Raw genomic sequence first — 18,407 nt, forward strand, 5'->3', positions numbered from 1 at the left:
GTGTTATGGGGATACCTTCACCTCAGCCTCCAATGTCAAATCTGTGATTTCACTCACCAGTCTTTTCTCTCCTGATCTGTCATTTGGGCTGTGATAACACCCCTATGCTCCTCAGGAGGGCTGAATGAGGGAGAGGAGGGACAAACTGTCTTCCAGCAAAGCAGGAACATAAAGCTGGAGCTGCAATTGCAGTTAGAGAGCACATAAAAGCCATCATTTCTTTGCCAGTGCACAGCCCAGAGACAAAGCCTCTGCAAAGCCCTGCTGGCAACCACCCCAGACAGAGACATCTGCGTGGCACATCCCCACAGGGGTGCAGAGCAGAGGGGATGATATGCCTCTACTCTGCAATTAAGGCTCTCATTTTGTCACTTTTATTCCCTTCTTGTGGAAATCGGTAAAACGCACTGCTTTTTCCCAACTCCCACCCTCATTGCAGTACTTTATGGTGCTTGGGTGCTCCCTCCCCACTCTGCAGAGCAGCTGCCACCTCATTCCCTGTCCCCAGTGTCCTGGCAGGGCTGGGTGACCCACCACCTTGCCTGTCTTCAGCTGTGCGATGGTCTTCCACCTTTCCTGACTACTGCTGCAAAGCACTGACCAGCACAGGACCCTGCTTCTGGGAAACCACTGCATGCAGCCTTGCTCTGAGGCACACTGCAAAGGCTTTCATTATATTTGTTTGCTTCTTGGGCTGGAAGGGCTGTCCAGGCCTTTCCCCATTTCTTGTTATTTTTGTAGAATTTTTTTGATGAGTCCTCTCTTTCTATGTCTGTGATTTAAAACACTCTACTGCAGGCTCCATGCTACAACCATTTATCTGTCCAGCTCTCCTGTTCCACCTGATGCTGTGCTGCCAGGGCACACCAAAGTGCTAAGCTCTCAGTAGATGGGCTTCACTGCTCAGCTGTTCAGATACACAACTGCTGCTTCTGGGATGTTATTGATCTTTTGTGATTCTGTGATTTCACAGAGACTAAAATCTGGACAGACCCTGGGAAGAAGTCAGGTTTGCTGCACTTTACTGTCCCATTACACCACCATGTGTTGCAGGTTTTTCTCTCTTCTCGTCTGCAAGATGATGTTGTACATCCTTTATCCTTCCTCTTTGTACCCTCACATACAAAGATCATCCCCAAGCAGAGCTATATTTTTCGGCATCCTAAATGAGGAGTCACCAGACAGAATGAGTCACTGGTGCAATTTTCCATAGCTTAATCTAAACTTTTAGGGCCTGATTTCATTATTATTGCCTGCCTTAAGTGGTTTCTTCCTTCGTGCTGAAATCAGCAGGATTTCTTGTTCACTTGGGTGGAAGGTTTTTAAAAAACACACAGGTTGTTTCAGGTCAAGGTTCAATTACAGCAGTGAAGTACAGGAAGAATTGCTGGACAAGTAAACAGTGCTGGTGATGAAAGCTGGCTTCAGGTAACTTTTCCTCTGTTGCATGTTCTTTTCTGTTACTTAAACACTTGAGTGATTTAGTAACTTCTGTGAGCTCCAGGCTGATGGGCATGCAGTAGGATGGAGAGGTGGCAGCTAAGAAATGCCATGTCTCTTGTGGAAATGTGAAGATTTTGGAGAGCAGGGAGTTAGATGCAGTGTTGTTCTTCACATTTCCTTTTTCAAGAAATTCTCACTCAGGAAATGGAATAATTTCACCAGACCATCAGAGCTGATGAAAAAGCATTTAGGTCTTTGAAAGTACCCAAGGACCTGATACCCTTTCCTCACACATCATAAAATGGATCTCTGTGATTTCTCGGGAACTGTACAAGGATGCCATTACATCATGTAGAAAGAAAATTAGAAAATCAAAGGCTCAGCTAGAACTCCATCTGACCACTGCTATGAAAGATAATAATTGAAAGTGTTTTTATAAGTACACTAACCATAAAAGGAGGGACAAAGAAAATCTATATTCTTCATTGGATGGAAGACAGGAGGAAACAGCGTCACCAAGGATGAGGAAAAAGCTGAGGTACTTAATGCCTTCTGTACCTCAGTCTTTAAGGGTGGTTATCCTCAGGGCAACTGGCTCCCTGAGCTGATAGACAGTGACTGGGAGCAGAACTGACCTCCTGCAATGCTCACCAGTCTGTGGGACTGAATGTGCTTCATCCAAGGGTACTGAGGGAGCAGCAGAAGGGCTGATTAAGCCGCTCTGCATCATTTATTAACTGTCCTGGCTAACTGGGAAGAGCCCAGATTACTGGAGGTCGGCCAGTGTGATGCTCATCCACAGGGTGGGCCAGAAGGAGGATCCAGGGAATTATAGGCCTGTCAGCCTCACGCTGGTGCATGAGAAGGTTATGGAACAGGTGATCACACAGCATACAGGGGAAAACCAAGGGATCAGGCTCATCCAGCATGGGTTTGAGAAAGGCAGTCCTGCCTGACCAACCTCATTGACTTTCATGACCAGGTGACCTGCCCAGGGATGACGGAAAGGCTTTGGGTGCAACTGGCAACCAGACAGGAGGACGTAGTCTCAAGCTGTTCCAGAGAAGGTTCAAATTGAAGACCAGGAGAAATTTCTTCAGAGAAAGGGTTGTTAAACATTGGAATGAACTGCCCGAGGAGGTGGTGCAGTTACTGTCCCTGGAGGTGTTCAAGAAAAGACTGGATGTGGCACTTAGTGCTGTGACCTAGTTGAGAAGGTGGTGATCGGTAAGAGGTTGGACTCAATCATCTCAGAGGTCTTTTTCAATCTCATTCATTCTGATTTCCCAACATCATGGATCATTCCTTTTCCCTCCTGTCCCTTCTGCTAAAACAAACTCAGTCCCTCTGCAGGATTTCTTAGTATTGTGGCGAGTCTAACTTGAAAAATACTCTAGTACTGAATCTTTCGGACTTACTGTATTACATTACCTTTTCCCTACTCACATCTTTCTTTTTTTTCAGTTAGAGTCCTTTTCACATGCATAAAAAACATCTTCTGATTTTTGCCATATTTGCAGACTTAGAAGCATATCTGTTTTGTCTCTCAGCCAAATGGCAGATACAGCTCAATTCTGAGAGTCTGGCTAGAGTTTGTTTCTCCTCTCTGAATTCACACTTCGATAATGTCTTACTAGCACTGTGCTACACAAAACTAAGTGAAAGTATCCCAGAGAACATCACCCACAGATCTTATCCAGAAGGATTGTCACTTCTGTCCTTCAGGGCAGGATATATTTTCTCAGATTCTGTCAAAAAAACTTTTGCAGAATAGCTTCACCCCCCACTACCACAGACTTGACCTTTTCAGGTTTAGCTGCAGAAGGCTTTGACCCTGCCAGATCTAGGGCAAGAGACCCCCGGGGATACCAAATCAGGTCTTGGACCCCCACTGCACTTGTGCCAGAGTGTTGGTGACTCAGGTTGGTTACTGTGTTCCCCAGTGAGCTCTGCCCTACTTTCTTTCTTTCCTTTATCCCTTTTTCTCTGTTCCTTTTCTCATGGTAGAAGAAGTTCAGCCTCTTTTTCTTCACCGAGTAACTTTTTTTTTTTTTTTTTTTAAATTCAGTTCAATCTTCCCACGCTGCAGAGATTTTTTTCCATGCTGGCTGTGATATCACTCTGTATGTAGACCCTTCTATTTCTGTAACCCTTGAAGGTGTGGGTGAAAATGGTAGAGTATATTCAAATATTTTGAGAAAGCATATAATAATAAAAAGCTAATAAATGATTAGCAGAAAATTCAATGTTCTCTCAAAATTATAGAGTAGGTCAAAAATATGCCTGCCCCACCTTTTTTCCCCCCCCCACTTTCCTGATGTTCTATTTCTGTAGCTTTTAATCCTTATAATAGCTAATCCTTTGGGAGTAAGGATGAATATCTTGAGACTAGTGGACTTGGAAGGCCTGTAGCTTTTCCTGAGGCAAATACTAACTTTACCAAACTGCATAATCTCTGAGAATAATCTCTCTGGCAGCCCATATAACCCATAGGATCTCCCAGGCTGTTGTTTGGAGTAGAAATTTTTGAGTGCAAAGGCCGTGTTTCAGATGGAATGAGCCCTGTTTTTTAAGCTGAGGTGCATGGGTAATGAATAAGAATTGCCCTTGCACGTTATCCCAGGAAAGTGCATGCACTCATTGATATTTTCTGTGAGGGAGTAGCCTCTCTGTCCTAGTTTTGGTCATGACACAGATGTTAATCTATACCACCTCACACGGTTGTTGAGGGTGGAGGAAAGGGACTCTCTGTGTTAGTAAAAGAAGGGTGTGGCTTCTGGCCAAAAAAATATGGTGGGCAGAGGAGGGAGGGTAAGCTGTCCGTTTTTCATTGTCTTGGGGTCTGTGGTGAGCATTTTTGCATGTGAATCACCCTCTCTTTTGTATACTTTTGTAATAAACATTTGTTGCTTTTACTGTTTTTTTGGGGTTTTTTTTCTTATATCATTGCTGTTTCCAGTAAATTGTTCTTATCTCATCCCATGATCTTCATTTCTTGTGTGCCAATTCTCAACTCCATCCCACCAGAGCGAGAATAGGAACAGGAGAAGGGGGAGCAAGAGAGTGGCATGTGATTTGAGAGTGTCTCAGGGGCACTGGACTGGGGAGTAGCATTCCTAAACCTTGACAAACACATAGGTGAAATCCAAACCAAAGAAGGGAAGGAGAGTAGGAGTTGAGCAGAAGGCAGGCTGGTTTATGAAGAATAGAGTAGAAAAGTAGAAACTTTTCCCACCTGGTTTAGTGAAAAGTAAGAGGGGCGATGACGGGGGTGATCAGAGCCAGCTGAGATCTTCCCAGATTTGCAGGTGATGCCTGGGGGTCTGGCAGGTCCCCTGGGGACAGCAGCTGTTATGGCTTCCTCTTTGGCTCTGTGTAGACCCACAGCTGGAAAAGTCTCATGGCCTGCTGAGGCTCCATCTGCTCCCTGTTTGTACTGTGATATGCTCCACAGGGCCATACGTGCAATGGACCTGTTGAAACACGGAGTCTCTGCAGAGAACACATCCCTTGACTTGATGTATTGTGCTTTAAGGAACAGGCATAAAGCTGCTTCCTCTTGCCAGAACCTCCACCAGCTCAAAACTCCTCTGAAAATATAAAATGCTCAGGTGTTTGTTACAATTGTAGATTTGAAAAATTTGTTCTTCTTAGTGTCTGTTGTCTTAGGGATCTGACACAGAGGTGTGAGCCTGTACATGGTGTACCACCTTCTACAATATTTACCAGGATCTAGAAAGCTAGAAGGTGTCCTTCCAGAGAGACTACCCCAGACCAGGCAGCTCTCAGAGATGGGGCTGAACTTGCCAAGTTCAAACTCTTATACAGGGCTTTGTTATTGCTCCAACACAGTTGTATCTGGAAGGGGGCTTTGGGCAAGTTCTGCTTGCTCATTCTTATTGAGATCAAAATTTTCATGTGCCTGTCCAAATTGTGGTGTGAAATTCCAGTTCAGAGCCTGGCTCACAACTCAGCCCACCCAGGGAAATGGGAGTGAAATTTCCAACAACTGTGGCTGCCCTGACCTGCCTGGATATTTATTGAGCTCTCACACACAAAGCGGGTTTTTTCTCAGAAAAAAAAAAAAAAAAAGAAAAAACACTCTCAATCCCTCCATATTGCACATTTTTTCCTCTCAAAACAGTGAGACGTGATCAAAGCATAACCCCATTTGACAAAGCATTTGTGAACTTGAGCAGACCTGGCCTTCACTCCAGCTTGCAATGAAACCCTGAACCAGGAGCTTGTTGCCTGGTTGCAGCCTGGGTTTCACTCGCCAGCTGGCATCAGTGCAGCCCCAGCCAGTTGGGTTTAATTGCTGCAGACGCCTACACTGTGCAGTGGGATACAAAGTAGAAAACAGGCTTTCAACCCCTTGTGTTCTCAACAGACAAACACGAAAGGGGTCCAGTGGCTTCAAAGGGCAGAGGGTTTGGACGGGAGTCACAGGGAATTTGCAGGGGGAATTCTGGTGCAGCTAAGTTTGCACAGGGGCCAAGAGCATTTCTGGTGCAACACTGTTGACGTCAGCGCCTCATGCGTTCAGCGTTGGATCCTCATTTGTGTTTTCTCCTGAGCTCACAGGGCCTGGCATCTAGTTTGTGCTTTTGTTACAGCAGCTGTTATTGGTCTGACTGTCTCAGTAATTTCCCTAGTCCCTGGAAAACCCACACATGAGCCCATCTCTAGAGCTCTGTGATTGCTCTCATAAGCACAGGCTTCCCAGATTGACTCCCTCTCCACAGACTAATTCATTTGAATAATTATCCCCTTCTTGGTGCTAGTTTGTTTTGAATGCAGAAATTTGGCCGCTGCAATTTGTTCTATTCTTTAAAATTCCAGAGTCATTGAACAATGATGAATAGAAAAAGCCTTAATTCAAATTCAGCAGTGAACAGAGGCAGCCTCTCTGACCTGGCATGTGAGGCTCTCTTCTTCAGAAAACGTGAGGCTGTGACCCCTGAAATTCAGCTGCTTCAGAGAAGTCAGGCAGAAGGCTCTCCCTTGTCCAGTACTGCAGCAAACACTGCTTTCAGGCACTTTCTTGAGCAATATACAAGTGAATTATTGGGAGATTTCTTTTTAGCGGGAAAAAATGAAGCAAAACCACTGACCCCTAGAAAGGAAAAATGGATTTCCCTCAGCGGAAGTGGATTAGAACAAGAAATACACATCTGCGTAGGGGTGCAGCAGTGCAGCACTCTAGAACAGGAATTGCCACAGTGGCTTAGCCAAAAGGTTTGTCACCGAGCCCAGCTTTTATTGCTTCAAAGGACAGCACAAAACACCATTAAAATGGACATTGGGTAGCACCATGTTAGCAACCATGTTTGAGTATGGAGAATACTTCTGCTGTTTCCATAATCTCTACTGGATACTTTTGCATTCCTGTGAGCACTATTTCTCAAGCAAGATCTCAAGACAAGGGCTGAGTCTTTCAAATTCCCGTGGAGCTATGTTTTAATGTGAGGTCATTAGGGATGCCTAAACGATCTCTTACATGGGTAGGCTTATGTCTGCCCTCTTCTATTCTTGCTCATATGCTTTCTTTTGCGAGCAAAAGAACCTTTTCTCTAGATCCTTCTCTATGTTTTTATATGGATTTTTTAATCTTTCTAGTTGCTCCTTCACAAATTTCAATTTTATTCTGGCTGTTTCTTCTGGAAAAGAATAAGGAACACTTTTATTTCAGTGTAAGTGGTTAATTTTGTCCTTAAAACTCCAGCAAAGGCAGTTTGCCGAGTCCTCTTAATAAGTTAGGACCTTCTGAAACTCCTAATGTTGCCTTTTCTTAGTGTCAGGGGTAAATGATGTGCTTCCTAGTTCAGGTACCTCTATGCCAAAAATGACTGCTTATGGCAGATTTCCACCTGCCGCATTTTTTCTTAAATAGTTTATTTAAAATTATCTGGATAAACATTCTTATCCCAGTATCATCTACTTTTAGGGAAACCTGTTTTTGCCTTTCTGAGAGTAACTCACAGATGTTCCTGCTTTCAAGAAGGAATATGACTACAATGATGTTTTGGTTTCATGGAAAGTAAGTCAAAGCTAAAATTCCCTGAAGGAACACAACAGATTGACTCAAAGTCCATGAAAACCTTGTTTTCTTAAGGTAGCCCTGGAATGAAGGACGATCTTTTTGCTTCTGTCACCTTCTTGACTCTTTCTTGAGGTCATAGCAATCAAGCTGGAGTTGCTTAGTGCCATGTCTCAATCATGTTCCCTGGGGCAGTTCTGTTCCAGACAGAAAGCACCACAGCTTGTGTCTCATTGATTGTGTCATGAGGAAAGTGAAGTTTGAGGGAGAGATGGAGTTCATTGCCTTCTAATTTGTAGATAAAAGGTTGCATCCTTTTCCATTTACCTTAAACATGCTAGTTTAAAAGAGATCGTTTTGCTATTAAAGTAAATTATTAGCTCTGGAGGTTGCCTTGGTAGGTCTCTCCTCGGTTTCTTCTCCAAAACTCTGTGAGATGCAAAGTGACTTGTGCTCAAAATATTTGCTGTGGTTAACTGTTGAGAGGACCTGTAAATCCAGAATCAGACAATGGTGGGTAAAAAGAGCAGTGAGATATGGTCATGGAGAAATGAAGAGAGTTCCTATGAATGAAAGACTTCTACAAAAGGCCAAACAGTATTACCTGCTTATCCCCATTTGTCTCCCTGGAAAGTTTTAGATTGTGCTGGAATGCAGCTTTTTCACATTCTTTTCTGTCTATCATGTTATCTTCTTCCTCTGCCCCTTTCCCCCTATCTCTAATATTTTTGTTTGAGTTAAAGCTGGACACAATGGAAGAGACATTTGGGTTCCCCACTTCTCCTCCCCACAGTCTCTTATGTATGTGCGTAAATGTTTTGTTTTATTGATGCACATTCACCAGAGAAATGCTGGGCTCAGCTCCAGGCAGTCTCATTTCCCTCTTCCATCTTGAGACATTCCAGACCTAAACAGCATAAGCTTCCACAGCTAAATATTTATGAGAAAGCAACAAAGCTGTGTCACCCAAAAGCTCTAAATACCCCTCAGAATAAAATGATATAATTTAGTATGTGCAGAAGAAGAAATTTACCACCATTTCTATGAAAAGTCTTGGATCAGATTAGGAAAGATTTATACTTCAACTATGAATCATTGTAATAATTTAGTCTGGTATCAGAGGTAAAACACCACCATACTCAACTCACTTCTAATCCCAGAGCACTGAAATACTAGTGTACTGGTGACTACTTAATTCTGTAGGATCCCTGACCCCTCCTAGCACAGATCAGCCTCTTTCATCAAAGATCAGCATCTTTATGCTGTTTCCACTCATTCCTGGTTTAATCTTTCAGTACTTTCTATGAACGTGGAGAGGAATTATGGACAAGCATGCATCATTTGGAGCACGGGCACTGTACTGCTCATCTTTGCTGAGACAAACATCACCTACTGCTGTGGGTGCTGAACCTGACGCCAGCGACTTTGTCTGCAAAGGTTTGTGAAATTTCTAAACTTCTCATAGAAGTTGGTGCAGAAGTTTGCCAAAGGTTACCACAACCTATAGGAGTGGTGAGCTTCAGCAGAAAAGTAAAGAATGCAGATGGGACTGTCTGCCTTGCTTATACTGTTGCAGCTAATTTTGACAGAGGCTGTGAACCAGAGCACAAAGTCTGAAAAAAGTACCGGGGGTTTGGAGTATCTTCTTTGGACTTCAGTGCTTGTATGAATCAAGCCTTCAGACTGGACACATCCCTGAAAGCAGCTCTTTTTTCCTCTACTGCCACATGGCCTGGATGTGAAGGCAGTAGAGGAAATGGAAAGCAAATCAGATTCTGGAGAAAGAGGTCCAATTTATCCTCAGTGATGCTGGAGTAACTCAAAATGGAGGATCCTTCATGTTCAAATGCATGAGAGATATGACTGGCTGCCTGTCTGTGCTTGCTCTGTCTGGCAGTGACTGGAGCATGCTGCATCCTCCAGTTGCCTCCTGCCCATGGTAAAGGTTTTCAGAGCTTCTCTCATTGAGTAAGAGCAACACTGTATTTAATCAGTTTCCTGTCAGCTGGCACAAGGCCTTGAAGTGGTTTGGGAGAGGGCATGCAAACACTGCACACCTGCCCAAGATACCCTCAATCACACCAGCACTGCCACTGGGTTAATCTCTGGGCTACAACCGAGTGTTGAAACAGGGCTGCAGGTTTTCACAGACCTGCAGTATCTTTGCACCACCCCCGGCACAGGAATGAACTCTTTAACTCCCCAATTTATGGGAAACATCTGAAGCCTGGTCACATGCAAATAAATATTCCCAGTGGATAAGAGGGAGGAAAAAGAGAGAGAAGGAATAGCTAAGGCAAAGTCTTGAATGATTGCAAATGGGAGAAGTGAACCAGCACTACGTTGCCAAAATCTGGATTTTTCTATCAATCTTGTGGTTGCTTTTGCTTATGGAGGCTTTTGCTTCAGCTTTATAGAGATCAGTGTTTATTTATTAATATTTAAATAATTTTGGAATATTTTCTAACTCAACATTTTGATGGAATATAGATGCTGGTTTAATTTCTAATTTTATTTATTGGAATAGGGATACACAGACATCAAGAAATTACACATTTTTGTGTCTATTAATATATGTATTTTTCTTTTAGCTGAGCACCTGATGGAGGAAAAAAAAATCTATGAAAGATGTAAATAAAAGTTCTTTTCTTCCTCTCTTCTTGCAAATTGTTCTGTAAATAACTATGATTGGTTTTAGACTGGAGGCCAGACCTTGACCACTTAATCAGTGGATCAGCTGTGCCTTTTCCCCAGCATCACTGGTGAGCATCTGGCATATTCTCTACGTGGGACAGGCACGTGGCTTGCACCTGGGTTTGGAAGTGAGACAGCAATAATCTTGCTCTTCCCCCAGTGGTTTGGAGCACAAGAGAGTGCCTGGTGAAACAACACGGCTGAGGTGACTCCTGCTTGGGCACCCAAGGTCTTCTATGCCTTCCACTCCTGGAGATACATAGGTGATAGACAACGCTGCCTCTGGGGTACCAAGTGACCACTGCCATTTAGCCAAGTCCCTGCATCAAAGGTCAGTAATGCAGATGAAATGTGGAGTGGTTTTAAACTACCTGCTCTTATTAAAGTAGATTAATATTAGCTTAGTGAGATCCTGGTGCTTTCTAAAAGAGGAATCCTTCTGTTTGCAGACAAAGAAGGTCAAAGTATGTTAATGAGGGGAGATGGTTTGGAAATTTGTGATGTCTTTCTGAGCATAACTGAACTCTGATTTCTCTCGTTTTGTATATTTGAACTGAGTTAAGTTTAAGGAGCTTCATGGAGATAGAATGAATGAAATCCCATCAGGCTGAAGCAGCCTGGGTACAGGCAGAACACATTTCAATGTATGCTGCCTTTGCTTGCCAAAATATTTTTTCTTCTAATTGGAAAAAGGCAAGTTCCTTTGTGGGACAAACAGCCTGCTTGAATCATGACCTCTGGGCCAACAACAGACTTAATGATTTTTCTGTTAGGAATTCATCATTCCTAAATAACTGACTGGAAATGCAACTAATTTCCTTCATAAATGTTTCTGTAATTTTGGTCACTTCTGAATGAAAGCAGCTTCACTCAAACTGAAAAATAGGAAAGTAGAGAGAAGAAAGATGGCAATAATGCACACATTTCAAATGGAAAGTTAATGTGTGTATTTCTTCATAATTACCCTATTCAGCTGCAGTGGAGCCAAAACTGCAGAGGGGAAGGGGTGAAGGCACATGAACTAAATGTGATCAGTAAGATAACTTTAGGCTAGACTCAAGTTTGTGTTCAGACAAAAGAAAATCTCTTTAGGATGAGGATACTCAAGGAGTGTACAGTCAGATGACAGGACAGACTGAAAGGCTGAGAAATTGGGAAAATGATGTGAAGACTCTTCTTTGTAACCCTTTGACAGTACTGCAGGTGAGATCATGTTCCCTCTCTCCCACCAGTTCTTGATTTACAAAGGGTGAAGGCTGCTACTACAGTCTGGGTTATAGACATCTGACTCAAATTCAAGCCAAGCAGCTCACTTCTTTAATACTGGTGAACTCTATTTCCTTCTGTCTGTCAGTGAGGGTGGTGATGGTCCTGGACATGTTCCAGTAGTCTGGAGGGGAGATTTAGGTGGAACTGGTCCCTGCTCAGTTTTCACTGCACAACTCTCATGGCACAAAAGCGGTTCCCTTTCTCAAGTCTTGGCAGATGCATTGAAGGCTTAAATAGAAACTGAAAAATTTATTTTATCTCTTGCAGTCACCACTAGTTTTAAGCTGTGCAATGGTGGCAGGTCGCATGGGGAAATCTTCCTTTGTTGGCTGAATGTGACATGCCCTTTCTGGCTGCACTGAGGGTATGAGCACCCTGACTCTGTTCACTGCCACTGCTTTTACCTACTATTTTAAGAAACAGCTCACTAAACCAGAGGAAATTCTTTTGGTCCCACAGTGTATCACATTTGGAAAGTGACCTCAACATGTCAGCAGCAGAGACTGGCTTTCAGTGGGTTTGAGACTTACACCTGCAAAGGGTGTTTGGCCTCAGCTTGACAGAGCTTTATTAGCTTTGGAAAGAGCGGTTTCAAGTATTCCCTCAGGCTCTGGGGTGGGGTTTTGCTGTGACAGTCTTGGGTTAGGAGATGATCTCTGCAGAAACCCTCTTTGCAATTCTGAAGTTAGAGGCTTAAAACCAGTAATTCTTCAAGGCACCAACATCAGATTGTTATTGACATCTCAACAAGTGAGTAGATGAACACTTGTCATTTGTAGACCTGAAAGTATTTTCTTACATGTTTCCAGAACCTTTTATGAACTTCCCTAGAATGAATCATTGTTTAAAAACAGCTTAGTAAACATCACAGAGTTAAAATGGTTTGAATATAGCACAGTTCAAACTAAGACTGTTTTCAAAGAAAAGGTTTGCCAGAAAGTGCAAAACAACTTGTTCTTTTTCTTAGTGTATTAAAACACCTGTCAGCCTCCAAAGAATCAGATTTTCAAAAGTTTCTAGCAATAGCTGTGAATTCTGAATGTTCCCTTCCACCCCAGAAGGCATACACCTGATGATTGATAACCTACACACATTCTGCTCTTTAAACACTTCAAGGAAGCCATGTGACTCAAACTAAGGGCACAAGGACATGGCCTCTGATTGGGAAAACCTTCCAAGGGGGGGTGTGATTCTCACACATGCTTCTCTGGAACCTCCTTGATGCAATCTGATGAACGTACCTGACAAAGTAAATAAACACCAAAGAGAGCATTTCCTCAGCCTTTTTCCAGAGTTATAACTGCAGCTGTACCCAGGATCATAAGGCAAAATCTGACTGACTGTCAGCCCATTTCTTCTTCCAGTAAAGTCCACAGGTAAGAGCAAACTATTACTATCTGCAGTTGTGTTTTGCTTCAGCTGTAAGGTATGAAGAATTATTTTTGTTTGCTTTAGACAATGGGTGTAGTTAATTCTGGGGCATTCTAGCTCTGTATAAATGAATCTGTTGTTATCATGAGGCACTGAACTCTGAGAAAATATCCAGCATCTTTGGTTGGTACTTCTCCACAAGAGAAATCTTTGGTTAGGACTTCTTTTGACCTGTGACAAATCACTGAATTGCCCTGTGCCTCTCTTTGTAAACTGGAAACAAGCTGTATGACTCAGTTGTAATGTTGCAGTCATAAACACACAAGGCATTTGCCTATTCTGTAGTAGACAATGAGATTGGGGTGACCAGGAACTGTATTTTTAAGAGTATTTATTTCCATCTGCTAGCCTTTTTGGAACTGGACCAGTGTAGCGGAATGCATGTTGGTCAACTCCCCGTTGTTTGGCTGGTAGGAAGAATACACTATTTATTGGGATGGAGAAGGTGCATGTTGAACCAAACCCGACTTAGGACCAGCAGATCTAAGTAGTTTTGTGGCAGTCTCCTGGATGGATCTGCGCCCCTGTAATGCACACTAGTGAGAAGGAACAGTGGAGTCAGGCAGAGATAATGAGGTCAGACTCAACATCGCACGCACACGGTTGTTGTGCTCTGAGGGCTGGGTTCGTTCACAATCAGTGTCAGAGGGAATGGGCCTCTGAGAGATTGGAGCTGGCTTTGTGTAGTACCACTCAACCCTAGGATTGTTCAGGCACTGCTTACATGTCTTCATGCACCCTTGATGAAGTCCAGCATAAAGGGAACTGGCTGAGAAATATTAGGAAATAGTTTGGAGCTATCACAGGAAAGGGATGAGATTCCAAAGTGTAAGATGAGAGTGCATGTAGTGATAGATTTGAAGAAAGGAGAAAAGGAAGTGAAACAAACTAGGTAGTAGTCACCACAGTTGCAATTTCTGGAAAAAGTGGGGAAAATGAGCTGTGCATAAGCCCAAAGAAGATAATGAAGTCATAAGTCACAGGCACATAGGCCTGTCAAGAAGAAATCCTATCAGAGCCACCTGCCCTCTGTTTTTTGACAGAGGACCCAACCAGGGAAGAAAAAGGAGATGTTCTATATTCTGACTTGGCCAAGGTTTTCCATGTTCCTTCACATGATACTCATAAGGCAGCTATGGACTCAGATCCCATGTGAAACTCCAGGAATTTAAGTCACTGTCCCATGGAAAAGCTTATTCACTGAACAGTCCTTGGAACTTTGCATGAAATGAGAGGGAACTATGAATAACAATGAAGTCATTAATGGCTTCATTGGTTCAACAGAGATAGTGCTTGTCAAATGTGATGACGGTGTCATGCTGACGGCCGTCAAGCACATGCATGGGAGAACAGGGTCAGAATTCAAAGGGGTCTTCAGGAGGACCAAATGAAACAATATTGAATATGGAGAGTTACAAAATAGGAGTTAATAATCCACTGCACAAATACAAGGTAGGTGACAGCTTGCAGTACAGCAAGAAGGTTTTAGTGATTTCAAGTGATCACAAAACAAATGGTTCAAATGCTTTGCTACTGTTAAGAGTCCGTTCTTATCCTGAGACAAACAGACATGAATATAGACTGAAACACCCTCCTTTTTCTGCTTCGCACTGGTGGGTTTTGGATTGAGTGTTATGCTTAACTGTGGATTGCAGGTTTCACAAAAATCATAGATTAGTTTCAGAGAGTTGAGACAAGAAGAAAAACCAATCAGATGTCTAGGGAAGATATTCTCTACATTTTTTCAATTTGTTGACAAGGCTGTACACTAACCTCTCAGCTTGTTGTCAAAGAAAGAAGAAAAACAATTTTTTGAGTCGGAACTCTCCCTTACAACTCACATTGTAGCGGAGAGATAAGGGTTAGCCTTTAGGAAGCCCTTCTCATTCCAAATGTAGAAGAGCACCAACTAAGTTGCTTAGGAGAGTTTGTGAGTCTTTTACGTGAGATCTCAAAAACTTTGCATCTTCTGGGAATTGTCATGGTAGTGCTGCCACAGGTAGAGATGTAAATTACAAGAGAACATCAGGGAGTCCAGATAGGACAGCTGTGCAAGCCAGACAAGCCTTTGGGCAAACAAGTTTCTTTTCCAGTCTCAAGCTATTGGTAATCTTACTGTGGAGCAGACCAGACAGAGTCCCTGCAAGTCTGTGCCAAGGGTAGAAGAAATCACTCAGTAAGAAAAGAGGTGTTTGTCAGCCTGTTTAGAAACAAAGTTAACAGCACCACCTGCACACTTTTTTTTGACTGTTTCTGTCTTATTTTAGTCTTCAAATACTAATGACAAGTTGTGCAACTGTTGGAACAAGAGGATCTTCTCCCCAGCTTCAATTTAAGTGTCTGAGGGTCGCTGGTTTAAAAGGGATTTCAAATTTTGGTTCCAGATCCATGTGAGAAATTAGAAGGATTTCCAGTCTTGGGAGATTTGACTTCCATCTCAACCACTTCCACATTTCTTTTCCTGACCAAATTTTTTCATCCATGCACTACTTTGAAGGGAAGATAGACTCTTGGCTGCACTGGCAAATATCTACTTACAGCTATCAAAACCTTGTCCTAATCTGACTTCTGGTTCTCTCTTCTTTCCAGACAGAACTCAATACAGTGTGGTCATTTAAATTTAAATATTAGCATAACATTGCTGCCAGCCTTACTTAAAAAATTATTTCAGGCAGCTCAAAAACCTCCCGCTCATTCACTCCCTTGCACAGCTTGGACAGTGGTGGTTTCCCCAGCCTGTTCTCAGGAAGTCTGCATTAAAATAGTATTTAAAAACAGGACTTTATTTTTGGTTCACAGCAAGTTCAGATAATGATAACATAGCTGGATGAGATGCCAAAGAGTTGTGCAGATGAGGCAGTTGCCATTACACTGGGCCAGTGTTGACCCACAGAGTCTCAGGCTGTTTCCTGAGGTACTGGTCATTACACAAGGACAATGATGCTTCTGGAAGCAATTGCTGACTTTTTAAGGGCAACATCACTGAAGCTCTTGCACAAGATAGGGAGAATGATGAAAGGAGAATAGAAAGGTCTCTATCTCTCCTGAACTGACCGCAAAAAAAAGCTTAGAAACTAAAAAAAGAATAAAAAGTATTTAGTAAGAGTTGCTAAGAAAGCACGACAACGTGTGAGGGGATCACCCCTTATTGGGGATTGTATTTGGCTCACAAAAGTGGAAGCCGAGCATAGCTGAGCCAGGTGGATACATCCATGCTGGTTTTGTAGCTCTCCGAACAAGGCAAGAAGTTATGAGTTTTGTGGCTCAGCCTCAGATGCAAGGCTACCAGTAAGTGTTATCACCATTTGTTATTCTCAGGCCTGGCAGAGAAGAAAAGAAGACCAGGGTGAGGATGATGATCTGCTGTCAGTGCAGTGAGGCTGGAGCAGAAAAGCTGTGGGACTCCAGCAGGACTGAGTTGCACTGGCAGAGCCCTGTGAAAACCAAGGACCCCTGTAGCAGTGGCTGGGCTCAAAAAACTGCACTGACACCATCATCCCTCCCTAGAAAAGGCTCTGTGTGAATGAACAGATCCTTTAGGAGGATTTTAGAAGTATCCTGCTTGGCTCTTAGTTGTGGTACGGGAAACAAGATCCCAGTTTCATCTCAGGTAGTTAGCTCAGGCAAAAGCAGTATAAGCTCCTCACTGTTATAAATTAAAATACAGAAGAATTCTCACCCATGTTTTATATAGAATTTGAATACCAACTGTTTATTGTATGAGACCAAACATGGAGGTCTCTGTCTATCTTTAGCATCAGATAAGGGCAGTTAGCCTGCTCTTCCTTCAGTCTGGCTTTTCTCTTTTAAGGCAAATGTGACAGATCTTGAATATGCCTTACGTAAAACTAGAGACCAAAAAAAAAAAAAAAATCATGGCAACTGAAGGGCACAGTCCAACCACGCACTGGGAGAGAAATGGGTTGATACCTGGTTTTGTTGTGTTGTTACTTAAGGAATTTTATCTCTTGTATTTACCTTAGTGATCAGTTTATCTGAGTTTGGGGGCCACAAAAGGGACTGAGGAATTTTTGGCTTGGTGTCTGTGGATTCTGAAATGACCCACGTTGTCTTCTGGCAGCACAGAGGGAGAAAACATTTGCAAAGAACTCCCAGACCAGAGTCAGACCAAGAAGCAGCAATGGCCAAAAAAGAAAAACCAAACAAAAATGCGTGCCTGACTAATACAAATAACATGTCAAGAGGGAAGGAACTTCTAGTGCCCATTTTCTAGCGAGAGCCAGTAGCTCTCCTTTACCTCTACTCCCTTGAAAACGGCTTTTCCTTGCAGTCCTCTTCCACTATCAGTGACTATGAAGAAACTGCAGAGGTCACTGTCAGATGCCACACCATGTCCTTCGTGATGAAGCCTCTCAGGGTTTCTTTCTCTAGGGCAATGCAAAATCTCAGTGTTTAGAAAAGGAAGATTTCAATGAGCCCTGCGAGGAACTTAAATGTACACGTGTGAATCTGCAAGTGCTGAGTTGGCTTTGCTTGCCTTGGCCTTGAGTGCCTGGAAAGCCTTAGTGGAGAATATGAAGCACTGCAAGAGCTTTCTCTACATATAGGATGACAAGTGTCAGTATCATATGGAAAGCTAAATTTATTTGCCCTAATAGATATATTTGGTTTGACTTCTTGCCTGTGGCATCAGCGTTACTTCACCCTGAAGAAGAAAAGGCCCTGTCACTCCCTAGTAGTGTGCTCATTAGTTTAGCAGAAGTGCGATCTGCTCCTGCCCTGAAATTTGCCACCATTTCATCTGTAACATAAACACTTATTCAGTCACAACTTCGAGAAATCGTATTATGGCAATCAAATCTACAGAAACTTAGATATCTTGAAGAAGAGAATGGTTTATAGGAATCTGGATCCATTTCTTCTCTTGAATCCCTCTAACAAATTAATTTAGACACTTAGATTCTCTTTAGCACTGTTTGTTTTTAGTTACAGTTTTATCCAGTACTTGAAACACCCCCATTCCAACCACCACTTCCTGCTCCAGGGAATACCATAAAGTATTTGCATGGGAGGACTAAGCAGACTTGGCTCTTATCAAAGTAATTTGCACAGAAAACATGTAAACCACAATTCCTTGTCTGTGTAGCTGTTACACTGACTTTGAGGGTGGAAAACACTCAGCACTTCTAATAGCTCCCTGTGCCTCCAGTGGGACAGATCCTGTGGGTCTGCTCAGAGTCCTGTGGGTCTGCTCAGAGTTTCATCAGAAATGCAATGTGCTGTTTAATCGTGTAAAAAACTCACTCAGGAAAAAAAGAAGAATCAGTCTCATAAAGTCTAGGAGCTGAAGAGCCAAACTCTTTTCTTCTGCAGTTTCCTTTGTCCAGTTCCACTTTACAAAGTATTTTTGAAGACTGTCCTACTGCCCTCTGTGGGTTTTACTGTGAAGTACCTTAAATAACCCTGTGGGCATGTGTTGGGATATGACTCCCTCAGAAACTTTTGCTTCTCTTCTCTCATGCCCATGTGCTGCAGCTGCTTATTAAGTGATACCTTAATTTAGCAAAGC

At 42.8% G+C, this 18,407-nt stretch overlaps 1 protein-coding gene across 2 annotated transcripts in view; it reads left to right on the top strand.

The window, feature by feature from the left end:
- The first annotated feature begins 10,309 nt into the window (after positions 1-10,309).
- LOC136292331 (1-aminocyclopropane-1-carboxylate synthase-like protein 1) overlaps positions 10,310-18,407 on the top strand; it is a 30,096-nt gene continuing 21,998 nt past the window's right edge. Inside the window, exon 1 of one of the 2 annotated variants that reach the window (XM_066187887.1) lies at positions 10,310-10,508. The gene's annotated coding sequence lies outside the window, so the exon portion shown is untranslated. Of the gene's footprint in view, positions 10,509-12,658; positions 12,823-18,407 lie in introns of those variants that run through there. The other variant, XM_066187885.1, reaches the window with a different exon arrangement.

Source organism: Chamaea fasciata, unplaced genomic scaffold (genome assembly GCF_029207755.1).
Source record: "Chamaea fasciata isolate MVZ Bird 193981 ecotype frontalis unplaced genomic scaffold, bChaFas1.0.hap1 SCAF_7, whole genome shotgun sequence".
Lineage (NCBI taxonomy): Eukaryota > Metazoa > Chordata > Aves > Passeriformes > Sylviidae > Chamaea > Chamaea fasciata.